Below are 17699 nucleotides of genomic sequence, written 5' to 3'. Positions count from 1 at the left end.
ACGTGACCGCTGAAGGCAGGAAGAGAGAGCGCGGAGAAGCTGGGGACTCAAGCGACAGCGTCAGGACGGGTAAGTATAGCGATACTCACCTGTCCTGCGTCCATGGCTGCTTGCTGCTGTCTGTCATCGGTCAGTGACTTCAGACAGCAGAGGGGCGGTGGCGCCGCGCCCCCTGCAGTCTGAACGTCACTGACTGATGACGTGGCAGATAGCGGTGAGCAGCCATGGACGCAGGACAGGTGAGAATCTGACACCCAGCGACGGAGAGGTGAGTATGTCATTTTTTTTATTTTTACATGCTGCAGCAGCGGCAGCACATGGGGAAATAATCTTAAGGAGCTTCTAATGGGGGCAGCATATGGGGGAATAATATGGAGCTTCTAATGGGGGCAGTATATGGGGGAACAATAGGGAGCTTCTAATGGGGGCAGTATATGGAGCTTCTAATGGGGGCAGTATATGGGGGAACAATATGGAGCTTCTAATGGGGGCAGTATATGGGGGAACAATATGGAGCTTCTAATGGGGGCAGTATCTGGGGGAACAATATGGAGCTTCTAATGGGGGCAGTATATGGGGGAACAATATGGAGCTTCTAATGGGGGCAGTATATGGAGCTTCTAATGGGGGCAGTATATGGGGGAACAATATGGAGCTTCTAATGGAGGCACAATATGGAGCTTCTAATGGGGGCAGCATATGGGGGAACAATATGGAGCTTCTAATGGGGGCAGTATATGGAGCTTCTAATGGGGGCAGTATATGGGGGAACAATATGGAGCTTCTAATGGGGGCAGTATCTGGGGGAACAATATGGAGCTTCTAATGGGGGCAGCATATGGGGGAACAATCTATGGAGCTTCTTATGGGGGAATAATCTATGGAGCTTCTTATGAGGGCAGCATATGGGGGAATAATCTATGGAGCATTTCCCACCCTAGGCTTATACTCGAGTCAATAAGTTTTCCCAGTTTTTTGTGGCAAAATTAGGGGGGTCGGCTTATACTCGGGTCGGCTTATACTCGAGTATATACGGTAACAAAAAAACACTCAAACATATCACTAGTATTTTGATGCACCACCTCTGGCTTTTATAAGCCACCTCTGGCTTGCAGTCTCTGAGGCTTGGACTTAATGAGTGTCAAACAGTACTCTTCATCAATCTGGCTCCAACTTTCTCTGATTGCTGTTGCCAGATCAGCTTTGCAGGTTGGAGCCTTGTCATGAACCATTTTCCTCAACTTCCACCAAAGATTTTCAATTGGATTGAGATTCGGACTATTTGCAGGCCATGACATTGACCTTATGTGTCTTTTTTCAAGGAATGTTTTCACAGTTTTTACTCTATGGCAGGATGCATTTTTCATCTTGAAGCATGATTTCATCATCCCCAAACATCCTTTCAATTGATGGGGTAAGAAAAGTGCCCAAAATATCAACATAAACTTGTGCATTTATTGAAGATGTAAAGACAACCATCTCCCCAGTGCCTTTACCTGATATGCAGCCCCATAACATCAATGACTGTGGAAATTTGCATGTTCTCTTCAGGCAGTCATCTTTATAAATCTAATTGGAACGGCACCAAACAAAAGTCCCAACATCATCACCTTGCCCAATGCAGATTCACGATTCATCACTGAATATGACTTTCATCCAGTCATCCACAGTCCACGTTTGCTTTTTCTTAGCCCATTGCAACCTTGTTTTTTTCTGTTTAGGTGTCAATTATGCCTTTCGTTTAGCTTTTCTGTATGTAAATCCCATTTCCTTTCGGCGGTTTCTTACAGTTCGGACACAGACGTTGACTCCAGTTTCCTCCCATTCGTGCCTGATTTGTTTTGTTGTGCATTTCCTGTCTTGGAGACATATTGCTTTAAGTTTCCGGTCTTGACGCTTTGATGTCTTCCTTGGTCTACCAGTATGTTTGCCTTTATCAACCTTCCCATGTTGTTTGTATTTGGTTCAGATTTTAGACACAGCTGACTGTGAACAACCAACATCTTTTGCAACATTGCATGATAATTTACCCTCTTTTAAGAGTTTGATAATCCTCTCCTTTGTTTCAATTGACATCTCTCATGTTGGATCCATGATTCATGTCAGTCCACTTGGTGCACCAGCTCTCCAAGGTGTGCTCACTCCTTTTTAGATGCAGATCTAATATGATGCAGGTGTTAGTTTTGGGAATGAAAATTTACAGGGTTATTCCATAATTTTTTCCCTCAGAATTGAGGGAAACCATAATTTTTCCCCTATGCTTGGTTTAAAAAAGTAACCATCACTGACTACCACATTTTTTGTTCTTGATTTCTTTTAGTGTTTCTTAAAGCCAGAAAGTTGCCATTTGAATTGACTTTAGTTTTGTGTCATGTCTTTGATCTGCTTTTTTTCTACAAAATTAAACAACTGAATTAACATCCTCCAAGGCCAGTGATTCCATAATTTTTGCCAGGGGTTGTATATGACAGTGTGTACAAGGTATAACCACTGATGTCTGTATTATTCTTTGTATCAGGCTCAGGCTAGATCAGTCCAGTGCAGGTTTCTGTATTGTGTCTCTGGCACTCTATACAGGGACAGAACTTTCCTGCAGATCTGGTGACCCTGGAGCTGATAACCTGGCACTGACAGGGCGACCCTGAAAGTTCACTCTCCTGCAATAAATCTCAGTGATGACCAGGAGAGGGTCTGCTGACTCTATACAGGACGGGACCTGGCCTTATCAGTGCCCACCTCCTCATCACACAGAGAGCTGAAGCTCAACAGTACTCACCATCAGGCCTCCTGTCTGATCCACCCACAAGCTCCTCTCCGGCAGGAAGAAGATACAGCTGTGCTCCCTCCACTTCAGCAGTGTCTGCATCATTCACTGTGATGCGGCCTGCACATATACAACAAGGTCAGCCCCCCTGGTGGCCTTAATCAGCTGCTTAGTGACCGGTATGTAGGGAAATGTGTATATCATCAGAGAATGACGCAAAGGAATCCGGGGCTGGAAGAAGCAACCGGGCAAAACGCGCGTCAGGATGCGGGGATAGCATCACAAGCGGCAGTCACCTCTCTTTATTCCTTAGTAAGTACACCCCTGTGGATAAGTTGATAACTATGCAATTTGCACATATATTTATATAGGAGTGTCATGTCGGACACTGTTCGCACCAGGGTGTCCGGCAGACAGCTGTAATACCCCATCCTACCACTTGGTTCTCAGCGGCGCTGGATGGTCTTCTGATCCGGCTTGGATTGGGTTAACCAGGTTGTCATTATGGCTGAGTGCTTAGCCACGCCCTCTGTCTTTAAATTGTCCTGCGTGACTATGGGCGTCGCCGACTATAGCTCTTGCCTTGTGCTAGCGATACCGGTCTGGAGTGGTGGTCTAAGGAGCATACGGTTTCTGGTGTAGTATATTCCATTGTTGCCATTTTGCCTCCCTGTATTGTATTTTTTGGTTGCCCTTGCACATTATTGTATTCTCCTGTGTGTACGCGGTGTGGTGCTTTTCCTTTATCCCTGTCCATACTTATTTGTGGGGTCTGGTGTTTGGTCTCCTCACTGGGTGGAGGGTGGTGGGTTCATCTTAGGGCTGGACAGGAGACAAGGACAGGGTGGAGGCCCAGGCAGGCACACCTTCAGTGTAAACCCTGGGTTGAGGGACAGACAGGGTTTCCCCTAGTCTGAGGGACTCCGCAGGGGCCCCGGGGTTTCAGCCTAAAGTTACCTAGGCTTCCCATGACAAGGAGATTGTGTAACCAGAGATTCAATGACGCTATGGTATTTTTAGAGAAATGCTTTTGTGGCACAGTATAATGGGATTACTTTGTGTCATTCTCTGATGACATTCTCTGATTTCCCTACATATGTTTTTCTCTTAATTAATTAATTACTACCAGGTGTACTTAGGAAATTGTGTTTATGTAGAATGTATGCCACTAGGCTACATCTATTAATTTTTATCATGACACAAGTATACACTTTACTAGAATTATGAGGTTTTTTGAGCTATAGTTGATGCTGCCCCTTTTGGGGTACATGTTTGTTTTTAAGAAATTACAGTAGCCATTTTATTGGATTTTTAATAGTTTAATAAACAATATTTTTGTTAATATTTATGGTTCTCTTCTTTTGGTGTCAGTTGATACACTGCCTCCATTGGTTTTTGCATATTGTTAGGGAAGTGCCATTTGCAGTATTGGTGGACATATAGTGGATTAATTTTGTTTTAAGTATGTGCAGGAAGTGGGGCGTGCCTCCTAAGAGCATTGCCAGGAGACCTACCAAGAGGATGCAGGTTCTTAGCAGAGAAAAGAGCCGCTGATCGTCTGGAGCCACAGACAGGGTGACTAGTACCAGTGGAGCTGCGTGATAGGCGCCAGTCTCCCTGCGCAGCAGAGACGGGGCCTGCGGCTGAGGGCATAACAATGGGGAGTGTGTTATACTATATGAGGTCTGCCTAAGCGGAGTGCATTATACTATATAAAGTCGGACTACAGGGAGTGCATTATACTATATGGTGGCCTATGGGAAGTTCATTATACTATATAGAGGTCTAAGAGGACAATGTTATACTATATAGAGGTCTGGGGGGATTACAGTGAGGGGGCCAACATACAGTGTAGGAGATAATGCTTGATATTTGTAAAGTGTTGGAGCCATCAAACAGTTTGGGGGTTACTAAGGTGTCAGTATACTGTGTGGGGGTATTATACAGTGAGGGGGAATTATACTATGTATAAGAGAGCATCATACTGTGTAAAGGGAGATGTACAGGGGGAGATTTGGGACATTATTAAATGTAAAGTGGGCACTTATTGCTATAGGGGAACTCAGGTTAATGTGATTGTCAAAGGGGAAACAGAGGGCATTATTACTTTCTAGGGGACAAAACGTAGGCACTGTTTCTAGGGCATTTGCACCCTGTAAGGGGGTCAGGGTGGTAGTCGTGGCAACGGGTTGTATGATTCCCACACCCTGACGCCCCACAGAATACAGTGTCCCTTGTTTTGCATGTGCAGCGTGCGCAGCAATACACTTACATTCACTGCCAGGATCCTCTCAGGTTCTGTCACTCTGGCTCCGCTTTCCCGAGCTCCACAAAACATCTGAGTTACAGTTCTTGTCACGATCCGTTTTTGGATCTCTGGTAGATCTGGCTTCTCAGATTAAAACTTTTTTCCTTTCAAGCCATCGGAGGTTAACATTTTTTCCCCCGCTGGCCTGCTGACGTAATTGCATCGCTGCTGGGTTTGCTGATGTGGGTGGTGACCACTCCCACCATCCTTCAAGAGGCCACCTGATGCATCAGCTGACGGTCGGTGTTAGAGGATTCTACAGTGACCGTAATGGATGAAGGAGCTGGCTGGGTGCAGTGATGCTTCGCTGATCTGGTGTCTTTATCCTGCTGTGCGGTGCTCTGCAGCAGAAAGCTAAGTGTTGCATTTTTTGTTACGTTGTCCTTCTTTCCATTACTTTTGTTGTATTAGTGCTGCAGTGGGACCAGTGTTCTCACCTACCAGTTTCCTACTTGGGGATAAGAGCAGGGCAAGTGAGGGATTAGGTATCCTGCTCGGCGACAGGGTGAAAGAACCCGTATAGGGATGATAGTTAGATCAGGGCACATCCTCAGGTGAGTGCAGGAGGTGTCCATTCCCCCGTTCCCTATCAACAGGGCCCACCATTGTTATTTTTTTCCTGGTGTTTGTTCCCTTGTGTGTTGTGCTGTTTGTTGACCGACCAACCATTGGGTCATGTCACACTGGATCAGTCACTCCGTGACAGTTCTTTTCCAACAGTTGAACTTTACTAATCAATAGGGCATTCATTACACTGGCAGCACAGGTTAAACAAAGAAACATCTTATCCTTCCCTGCCATTTGGGCAGCCTCTATCCTCTCTATCGGCTCTGTCTAACTTCTCCCGGCAATCCCTGCCGTATCTTTGGACAGTCTGTGTCCCATTCATGCCTTCAATGTCACCAGCTCCCTGTCAGCCCCTTGTCTGGTTCCAATAGGGAAAGGTTCCAAGAATGCCATCTCAACTACTCCCGCCCCGGTCGTAGACCCTGGAACCTTCTTGGGGATGGTACTTTTGAGCTGGTGCCTGACTGCACAATTCTCTGCCTGGGGCCCCTTACTGCCATAGCAGCTTTATCCCCATGGCTGACCATCTGCTTTGCTATGGCTCACACCTTGCCCTGGGCAAGACTGCCCGGGCTTCTGCTGCCTAACCAGGAAGTACTTTTTCTAAATCCCTTGCTCTGCCCTGCCCTGTAGCTCCTTCCAACTGCTAAACCCCAATGCTAACTAACACTTCTATTCTATCAAGAACCCTACTGCAGACTCACAGCAGGAGTCTGTGCATGTGTTACAGAAGGACAGAGAGTGTGTGAGGAGCACTGCGGTGAGCTTACTTGCCGGAGTGCAGGACCTGAGACATGTGACCACCGAGGGAGTGGCCAGAGGCGGAGCCAGACGCTGAGTAGCAGCTGTGACCGGCGAAGCCGGTGAGTAGTCTGAACGTGCAGAGGTCAAGCCAGGAGATCAATAAAGTGCCAAAGGGTGAGAAGCTAAAAGTGGTCAGGAGGTAGCAAAAAGGTTGGGAAACCGGAGACAGCGGTGCAGTACAAACAGGGCAGACAGGTGGGAAGTTAGAGCACCAAGCCGAAGGTCAGAGCCAAAAACAGACAATATGCACAGAGTAACAAGGCAATGCACAGAACGAGAAAACAGACCGGGTCATACACAAGAAAGCAATCAGACTAAACAGTATGCAAGCACACCAGGGGGTCGGACACACAGCCAAGACAGATGTAACACTGACAAGGATCCCCAGACGAAAGTGGGTAAATATATTCCTCCCCAAACCAGAAAGAGGCCATACGAAATTAACCCTGAGAGAACAGGGAAGGAACTCTGTCCTCAACCATGACAGCATCCCCCTCTTAACGGGGGCCACTAGACCCCCAGGCTTCTCAGGAAGCCTATCATGAAAAGCCTGAACCAACCGATCTGCATGCACTGAACTGCCCGAGACCCACGACTGATCCTCTGGACCATACCTCTTCCAGTGCACCAAATACTGCAGATTGTGGCGCACCCACCGAGAATCAATGATGCGCCCCACCTCATATTCCAGGTGGCCCTCCACCAATACAGGAGGACTGAAGGACGAGGAGTCCTCCGCGACTGCTCCCAATGGTTTCAAAAGGGACCTGTGAAAAATGATGGACATTTTGAAGGAGGCGGGAAGCAGTAACCTGTAGGCCACCGGGTTGACAACATCAATAATTTTATATGGGCCAAAGAACTTAGGATCCAGTTTGGCCGAGGGGACCTTGAGCTTAATATTGCGGTTGGATAACAACACCTTCTCACTCACTAGGAATGCAAGATCCGACCCACTTCTCTTGTCCACAAAAAATTTATACCTTCCCTAGACCTTGGTGATGTTGCATTGAACTTCCACCCACAGTGCCTTTAAGCGTTACACCGTACCCTCTGCCCCCGGACAACCTGAGTCAATGCGAGAAAACTCCCCAAAATGCGCGTTAAACCCATAGTTGACCAGGAAGGGAGACATTCCCGTGAACTGACTCACACGACCGTTGAAAGCAAACTCTGCCACGGGTAACGCATCACACCAGTCATCCTGTCTGGAAGATGCCAAACATCTCAGAATTTTCTCCAGGGACTTATTAGTGCATTCGGTTTGCCCATTGGATTACGGATGATAGGCAGAGGAAAAAGACAGAGTGATTTCCAACTTCTTACAAAAAGCCCTCCAAAACTTGGCCACAAACTGCACACCTCTGTCAGACACCACATTCATAGGCACACCATGCAGACAGACCACATGCTGCACAAACAACCTGGCCAAGGTTTCAGCAGACGGTAAAGCAGGCAGAGGTACAAAATGAGCCTGTTTGGAAAATCTATCCACCATCACCCACACAACAGAGTTACCTCTGGAAGGAGGGAGATTATGCCATAACTGGGTCTAGAGTCCACATCTGGGGTAATGGTGGCCACACAGTGATCAACAAACAGGATCATGGGGACATAGTTCTGAATATCCAGTGAGGCTTCTATGTACAATTTCTCACCAGGCTGAAAGACCAGTACAGAACTCGGGGCTCCGAACTCCACAGTCATAAGCTGCAAGGAGAACGCCAGCCTCTCTTCTGCTGTCACTGTGGTGCTCAACGGAGTCCATGTTGTCTTGATTGCGCTACTGCTCACATCGCCATGTCTTGAAGAACTAGACAGGAACCACAGCAGAGTTGGACCTGGTGATAGGCACATTCCTGAAAGAGGTGGGGGTGTAACGTAGGTTGGAGTTGTAGATCAGCCAGTCTGGAGTCATCTGCAAGATGTTCCCACATTCTTGAAGGCCATTGTCAAACGCCACAGTACTATATGTAGTCTGCTGTCCAGGCGTGCAGGAGCCCAAGGTCAGGTCTGAGGGCTTCACCAGCTTACCATTCCCACAGAAGACTCTGCTCACCATCAACACCATCATGTCCTCACCACACTGCACTCTGACAGAGGATGGCGCTTAAGTAAGGTCTTGGAGATCTTGGTCTCTGCCATTATACCTGCTGTCCCATCTGGGAGACCCCACTCCAGATATAGGTTGCTCAAGTCCTCTAGAAGATCCCTGTCCAGGCTGATAATTCCTCCACCAAGTATCTGACTGACGCTGATGTCTGCCCAAGGATCGAACAAAGTCTGGTCCACATAGGAGAACCAATAGCAGACAACTCCACCTGACCCACAGTTCCTTCCTGACTGCAGCAGAAGACACACAGCCAAGACAGATGTATCATTGACAAGGATCCCCAGATGAAGGCGGGTAAATATAGTCCTCCCCAAACCAGAAGGAGGCCATACAAAATTAACCCTGAGAGGACAGGAAAGATACCCTATCCACAACCATGACAATTCTCTATGATGCCCGCCACTACTCTAATTACCCTATGGTCCTATACTATCTCCTAATCTATCCCTAAGCTTATTCGCAGTACATAACAAATGCATCACACAAGAACATTAGTGAACGACGAGGTGCCACACGTAATATGTGAACAGTACCCAGAGGAGAGGAGATATGTGAGGGTCCCCCGCCACCTCCTTACACACCCGGCATGACTATATTCTAGAGGGTTGCTATAGAATTTAGAAGGCACAGAGAGCCACACAGCAGGCGCAGTAATAGAAACACATACGGCAGCAGCAGCTCAGTATTAGGGTATCAGCAGGATGAGGAGTTTGTGCAGGTTGGGAATAGTCCCATTGGGGACAGTGCTGAAAATGTGAGAAGTTAAATGTGTCTTTGTTGTATTTTCTGCAGCCGAGTCCTGGCTAGAAGAAGTTGTCATGTCGGTCTGGGCCAGATGGAAAAGACATGAAAAGTGAATGATTCCATCAGAAAGAACGTCAGCTGTAAGTTGTTATCTGTAACTGTGCTGTGATCTCTTATATAGGTGCATCTCACAAAATTAGAATATCATCAAAAAGTTAATTTATTTCAGTTCTTCGACACAAAAAGTGAAACTCATATATTAGATAGAGTCAAACAGAGTGGTCTACTTCAAGTGTTTATTTCTGTTAATGTTCATGATTATGGCTTACAGCCAGTGAAAACCCAAAAGTCATTATCTCAGTAAATTAGAATACTTTATAATACCAACTTGAAAAAATGATTTTAAAATCCGAAATGTTGGCCTACGGAAATGCATGTTCAGTAAATGCACTCAATACTTGGTCGGGGCTCCTTTGGCATCAATTTCTGCATCAAAGCGGCGTGGCATGAAGGTGATCAGCCTGTGGTACTGCTGAGGTGTTATTGAAGCCCAGGTTGCTTTGATAGCAGCCTTCAGCTCGTCTGCATTGTTGGGTCTGGTGTCTCTCATCTTATTCTTGATAATACCCCATAGATTCTCTATGGGGTTAAGGTCAGACGAGTTTGCTGGCCAATCAAGTACAGTGATGATGCTGTTTTTAAACCAGGAATTGGTACTTTTGGCAGTGTGGACGGGTGCCAATTCCTGCTGGAGAAATTTTCATCTTCAATAAGCTTGTTGGAAGAGGGAAGCATGAAGTGCTCAAAAATTTCCAGAGTACACAGCTGCGCTGACTTTGGTCTTGATAAAACACAGTGAACCTACACCAGCAGATAACATGGCTCACAAAACTACAAAACTATCATTGATTGTGGATACTTCACACTAGACCTTGGAAATCAAGATCCCAGAGTCTGGAGGAGGAGTGGAGAAGCACACAATCCAAGCTGCTTAAGGTCTAGTGTGAAGTTTCCCCCAATTTTTTGGTGAAAAAAAGTTAAATGTTCATTTTTTTTTTTCCACATTCCAAAAATTCCTGTGAAGCACCTGAAAGGTTAATAAACTTGTTGAATGTGGTTTTGAGCACCTTGAGGGGTGCAGTTTTAGAATGGTGTCACTTTTGAGTATCTTCCATCATATAGACCCCTCAGTGACTTCAAATGTGATGTGGTCTTAAAAAAATGGTTTTGTAAATTTTGTTGGAAAAATGAAAAATCGCTGGTCAACTTTTAACCCTTATAACTTCCTAACAAAAAAAATTTTGGTTTTTGATGCTGATTGTGGGATGTACAAGTGTAGGAAATGTTATTTAATAATTCTTTTGTGTGACATATCGCTGTGATTTAAGGGCATGAAAAGTCAAAATTTGGAAAATTGCAACATTTTCCATATTTTTGCCAAATTTCTGTGTTTTTCGCAAATAAACGCAAATCATACCAAAGAAATTTTAGCAATATCATGAAGTACAATATGTCACGAAAAAAAGTCTTAGAATCACCAGGATCCATTGAAGCGTTCCAGAGTTATTACCTCATAAAGTGACAGAGGTCAGAATTGTAAAAATTGGCCTGGTCATTAATGTGCAAACCATGATGTTAAAAAGGTAAAAGGAAAAAAAACGAACATTTTTGATTTTGTGCAAAATTTATCAATCCATTTGCACCACTGTAAATCATTTGATGCAAAAAAGAGCAATGAATATAACAAAACTAAAAAGAATAGTCACTTAAAAACACGCAATGATGAATATAGTAGCCTTAAGAGTACTGACTGTGCAAGTAAAGGCTGATCCTATAGAGAATCTGAATGGTAAAATAGAGAACATTTTGTTGATTGCTGGTCTATAGAACAGAAGGGAAGGATTGATTCACCTATTTTTCTCATACATTATTTGTCAGAAGTGATTTTCAAACCTAGCAAATTAATTTTCAATGTATCCTAAAAGGATGGTGAAGAAATCAGGATAATAATCTCCTCTCCTCCAGCAAGGAGCCTGAACAATACTTGATACAGAATACTAGTATTTTTTTTTAACCATGAAAGAAGATTTTCATATATTACCCATTCTAGTTAGGGGATACAGTTCTGTTGTGGAGGGTTAACTCTATAAAGGGATTCTGTTACCAGCTTTTAACACACAACTATTTTGGCCAAATAGGCAGCATTAATTTTTGTCAACTCCAAGTTAAACACTTCAATAGCATGAAACTTACTGTATACTCCTTTTTTTCAGATGGTTCAGTGACCCCCATATCAGTGATAGCAATGATTGCTCTATATACAGAACAGGTGCGGACAGAGTTTATGGCACATAACATACACTCACTGGCCACTTTATTAGGTACACCATGCTAGTAAGGGGTTGGACCCCCTTTTGCCTTCAGAACTGCCTCAATTCTTCGTGGCAGAGATTCAACAAGGTGCTGGAAGCATTCCTCAGAGATTTTGGACCATATTGACATGATGGCATCACACAGTTGGCGCAGATTTGTCGGCTGCACATCCCTGATGCGAATCTCCCGTTCCACCACATCCCAAAGATGCTCTATTGGATTGAGATCTGGTGACTGAGGAGGCCATTTGAGTACAGTAAACTCATTGTCATGTTCAAGAAACCAATCTGAGATGATTCGAGCTTTATGACATGGCGCATTATCCTGCTGAAAGTAGCCATCAGATGTTGGGTACATTGTGGTCATAAAGGGATGGACATGGTCAGCAACAATACTCAGGTAGGCTGTGGCGTTGCAACGATGCTCAATTGGTACCAAGGGGCCCAAAGAGTGCCCAGAAAAAATTCCCCACACCATGACACCACCACCACCAGCCTGAACCGTTGATACAAGGCAGGATGGATCCATGCTTTCATGTTGTTTACGCCAAATTCTGACCCTACCATCCGAATGTCGCAGCAGAAATCGAGACTCATCAGACCAGGCAACGTTTTTCCAATCTTCTACTGTCCAATTTCGATGAGCTTGTGCAAATTGTAGCCTCAGTTTCCTGTTCTTAGCTGAGAGGAGTGGTACCCAGTGTGGTCTTCTGCTGCTGTAGCCCATCTGCCTCAAAGTTCGACGCACTGTGCGTTCAGAGATGCTCTTCTGCCTACCTTGGTTGTAACGGGTGGCAATTTGAGTCACTGTTGCCTTTCTATCAGCTCGAACCAGTCTGCCCATTCTCCTCTGACCTCTGGCATCAACATGGCATTTCCGGCCACAGAACTGCCGCTCACTGGATTTTTTTTCTTTTTCGGACCATTCTTTGTAAACCCTAGAGATGGTTGTGCGTGAAAATCCCAGTAGATCAGCAGTTTCTGAAATTCTCAGACCAGCCCTTCTGGCACCAACAATCATGCCACGTTCAAAGGCACTCAAATCACCTTTCTTCCCCATACTGATGCTCGGTTTGAACTGCAGGAGATTGTCTTGACCATGTCTACATGCCTAAATGCACTGAGTTGCCGCCATGTGATTGGCTGATTAGAAATTAAGTCATAACACACAGTTGGACAGGTGTACCTAATAAAGTGGCCAGTGAGTGTATATGTAATAAAACATGAGTGTATAACACAGGGTAAAGAACAAGTGCAATATACATGACTAAATGAGTTACACACTGGTACATAGAAGAGAAACCCCTGCCTCCCAGGAGTCCTACAATCTACATGGGAAGAGTGTAAACTGCACCCCGGCAGTAGTCGTGTGAGTGGTCCATCATTTCCAAGTTGGGGCCAGCAATAGAGAATTTTGTGTTGTTGGTGGGTGTGCGCGACATTGTACCTGGATTTATGGTTCCATCGTCGGTTCCATTGCACTTTGTGCAGTCCCACTCCCATTAACCGTTTTATTCAAAACGGCAGATCAGTCCTTAAAAACAATGTCCATTTTATATTTGGCCAAACTGGAGAAAAGGGGATTACAGGTCATTCCTTTCCTCTAAATTCTACACAATACACCGGCTCCATTCTCAGAGTTACATTCTGCACTTTGTTCCTCTCAACAGGTACCACAGGGACATGGGAGATGTTTGATCTGCATTTCCATAGGGGTAGGTTCACACGGGTCCATGTATAATGCTATTTTTCCAATATCCAGAGACTTTACCTAAGACAGTCCCAAGGGCCGCTCGTTGAGACTAAACTCATTGTTTTTAGTACTCACAGCAAGGAGCTACTTTTTCCTAAGGTCCTCCTCTTCCATTGGACCATACTTTTCCCAGACTTCCAAGCTTTTTTCTCCTCGATGCAAGAGTCTTCACTTGCCTGTGATGTCCTGCTGCCTTTGTAACCAACTTCTTTCCATGCTGAGCCTTGTAGTTCTACCACCAAAGAACATGTCCTCTGTCACTTCCTCTCCATCACACAAAAACAACTTTTATCAATTTTAACCTGCAGAGTTACAGTCCACCCTCTCACATACCCCACATTTAAAGATGGTTGCCCTCAACCATACTGACCTCTGAAACCTTAAGAACAAAAACATTAGCACACAATTAACTTCACACGTTGGTGACAGTCCAAACCCCACACTGTTCTCCTCAAAACCCATGTCTTCTCTCTTTCTCTCACTTTCTTTCTGAGTCACCTTGGTTGGGACCCTGGAAAAAGTATCCAAATCCCTTTAACTAAGGATATAGGCCAAACAAAGAAACAGACTGACAAACTTTGCACAACTGGGGGGACTATCAGCAGTTAGAGACTCTGAGTCTTACTGATCTTGATTTCCTCTTTAGAACATTAGAACACAGCAGAAAATCAACAAGTCCTTACTAACATGACCTTAAAGGATAAGCTTGGAAGAGCACTGGAAATGTCCATTTCCTTTATACGCTTTATATGTTCGGTCTAATCTCCAAGGCTGCTCAGGTTACCACCGCCTCCTGTAGTTGTCTTGAAGCAGTCCTGTTCCTGTCAAGAATACTTGCGTGTTCCCTGAAAGACAAATATTAGTGTCGGATGTGGCCACAAGGGGTATCTCGGTGCCAGGAGGCTCCTTCTTTTCCTCCTCGGTCCGAACAGGAGTCTGGGTCCCCACATCTTTGCGGCGCTGTTGTGCTTCCCCTTCGGCTCCTGTCCCACGGATCTAGCTGTTTGGCTGCGACGCTGATGCCAGTTTTGCCTCTCAAACTCTGCCTCCTCCCACTTCTCGACCTCTTCGCTGGTTGCGAGGCGAGTGACCCCCACCGCATTCCATCCTTTGCGGCACCATACCTTGCATTAATGGACCTTTTATCCTATGTATAGACTGTGCAGGCTCTACACCAACCTGTCCCTCTTCACCATAGCCCAGTTGACTTAAACTTGATCCCCGGTCCCTTGCTCCTTGATGAAACTGGATCCCTTGATCTGGTTGAAATCAACCACCCGACACTCCATGCATTGCTCCTCAAACAGAGCTTGCTTTAGGCCTGCTTGCCATTCCCAAGCTAGCACATCCGCTCTCCTCCGCTCCTCAATGACATTGGGCATCTCCCGTGGCCATAGAATCCCCTGGGATGTTTTCCTTACAGGGGTTGGGGGGGCCCACTTCCCCTGGTTCCAGTCAAAACTCTCAGGCCACCTTTGCTTTGTGAGATTGGGTGTAGATTGCGGTGTATCCTCCTCTTCCTGACAGGGACCTGACCAAGGACAGAGCTTCGATGGCCAACTATGGCAAGGTCAGCCTAACAGGATGAAACTTACCTGACGCAGTAATGTCTTCAAGCACTGGCATCTGGTTGACCACCAGCTTCTGGCTCCAATAGAGTACTCGAACTTCGTGTTGGTACAGGCCCACCTTTGGTTGTGGCATTGTCTGCCACTGAATGGAAACAGGCAGTGTCGTCGCCTGTCCTGCGCCCACACCCTCTGGCCACTCTTCTCATTCTGGGGCCCAAGGGGGTCACCAGGTAGATGACTTCCTCTTTGGAGATTTCCATGTCTTCCGCTCTGCTGGATTTGCTGTACATGTGCAGCTCGTCACTGCGATCTCGTCTATGATGTCTGTTGTGGTCTTTAGCTGTAAGCAAAATGGCGCTGGCCAGTCACTCACCACACACTTCCCGCCCGACTGGCTCTGCCCTTCCGAAGACTGTACTAGTGACGTGACCACTTCTTCTGTCACTCCCCGTGACTCCGCCTTTGGACATGCCTCCTTCACTTGGCATTTTTCACCTGCTGGACTGCCTTTCTTCACTTTGGGTTCTTCACCCTATGGGCCGCCTCCATTTCTGGACCGCGCCTTCTTCCACGAAATGTCACCTCTTCTGGGTCGAACCTTAACTCTGACTTACCTCCCCCTTGAGGTTATCACTCTGATGGACAGTATGCAAAAAAAACCCTGTTTGGGAGAGAAGAACAGACAATTTGCGGCGCCCTAAGTGCGTAAACACAATATTGTAGTCTTTAAAGGGTGCACAATTTTATGCACTCACCTGATAGAAGACTAATATAGCTTTAGATTATGTATCCTCAAAAATCCTTGGATGTGAGTCCTGGGAAGCGCTGCCGTTTATGGGCTGGATGTGCCTTTCTTGATTTACTCTGGTGGACAGAGCACAGTTTTAACACCTTCAGATGTCATCCACTCCCACGATGGGCTGGACTTCCCTGCCTCAGACCAGCCTTCACCATCTTGGGACTCACGCTACTGTCCGCCATCTTGTGGTTCATGGCGCCATCCACTATCTTGGAACTCATGCCACTGTCCGCCATCTTGTCCGCCTTACAGGTATTAGATTCCCCAATTTCTTCATTTGAAATGTTTGAATCCTGCCAAATATGCCACTTGTAAACTGGCCCCTGGTGGTAGTCATGTGAGTAGTCCAACATGTCCAAATCGGGGCCAGCTACAGAGAATTTTGTATTGTTGGAGTGTGTGCGACATTTTACCTGGATCTGCTGCTGTCATCGCCAGTTCCATTGCACTTAGTGCAGTCTCACATGCGTTACCCGTTTCATTCAATAAACCAGACAAGTACTTAAAAACAATGTCCATTTTATATTCGGCCAAACTGGTGAACCGTGGATTACAGGTCATACATTCTCTTACTCCATTCTCAGAGTTATAATTTTCACTTTGTTCCCGGCAACAGGTATCCAGCGGGCATGTTTGATCTACCTGATTTCCTTAGGAGTAGGATCATACGGTTCCATGTGTAACGCTATGATCTCGATAACCAGAGCCTTTAGCTAATACAATCCCAAGGGCCACTCATTTAGACCTAGCTTCCTGTTTTAGTACTCACAGCAGGGCTTTTCCTAAGGTCCCTCTCTTCAGCTGGACCGTACTTTTTCCAAACTTCTAAGCTCTTTTCTCCTTGACTTCCCACTTGCTTGTGATGTCCTGCCACCTCTGTAGCTAGCTTCTTTCCGTGCTGAGCCTTGTAGTTCTACCACCATACTTATTCTGTCACCTCCTCTCCAGCACACAGCTTACTCCACACTCTGCCCTCTGACTAAACACCACCTATATCCTTCCTACTGGTTCCCCTATTGAACCTCCCACCACCCTTCCTGGGGATGGGCTTGAGGTTAACTCTCCAGGAACCTGGCACACACCGGCCATAAGGATAAAATACACTTTTATATATAATATACTCAAATACTGCCATCATACAAATACAACTTTTAGCAATTTTAACCCGCTTAACACAATGTCTTCTTGAGGGGGACAGCTCCTGTCCACCATCTCACAAGAAGACCAACTCTTAAGATAGGGCATTTTTTTGAATATTTGTCCTTCAGTCAGTCATCCTTTTCCTCCAAATTGTTGTTTTTTTTATTCAGCAGCTCCTTTCTTATTTCTCATAGTGAGAAAGCTAAGTTTCAACTTACACTCTGTTGAATTTTGCTGTGTTGCTTCGATTCATAAGTAAATCTAAGATGTCCTGCAGGATCCATCACATAGAAAATACCAACAGCTTCTAATTGACCATAGTACCTTCTGTTGGGGCTTGCTTAGGCTTTGCTATAGAGCCCATCATTGTGCATGATGCTATTCTTGCTATTAAATTACAGTTCCCCAAAAGGTTTCCATGTAAACCTATGGAAAACCAAATCCGCCGAGCCCATGCTGCGGAAAATTCCACGCAGATTTACTGCGGTTTATTTTCCGCAGCATGTTTCTTCTTTTTATGCGGAACCGCAGCTGCAGTGTACGTGCCGGCACATAAAAATCAATCTCTCTCTCTCATCCGCACTGCCAAACAGCACTAGAACCTGCATAAAATCCGCTGTACACATGCTAGGAATCCGCAGGAAAAATGCATGTGTTTTACCCTGCGGTTTCTGCCAAGAGATATTCTCTGCAGAAAAATCAGCAGACTAAGGCCTGTTTCACACTTCAGTTTTTTCAAATCAGTCAAAATCCGCCAAAAAGTG

At 45.6% G+C, this 17699-nt stretch overlaps 1 pseudogene; it reads right to left on the bottom strand.

Annotated features, from left to right (window-relative positions):
* Positions 1–7940: 7940 nt before the first annotated feature.
* Positions 7941–16031, bottom strand: LOC141100973 (zona pellucida sperm-binding protein 3-like; annotated as a pseudogene).
* Between the last annotated feature and the right edge of the window lie 1668 nt (positions 16032–17699).

Source organism: Dendrobates tinctorius, unplaced genomic scaffold (assembly GCF_039654945.1).
Source record: "Dendrobates tinctorius isolate UK_male_01 unplaced genomic scaffold, ASM3965494v1 ptg000112l, whole genome shotgun sequence".
NCBI lineage: Eukaryota > Metazoa > Chordata > Amphibia > Anura > Dendrobatidae > Dendrobates > Dendrobates tinctorius.
This window is presented reverse-complemented; position numbering and strand designations above follow the sequence as displayed.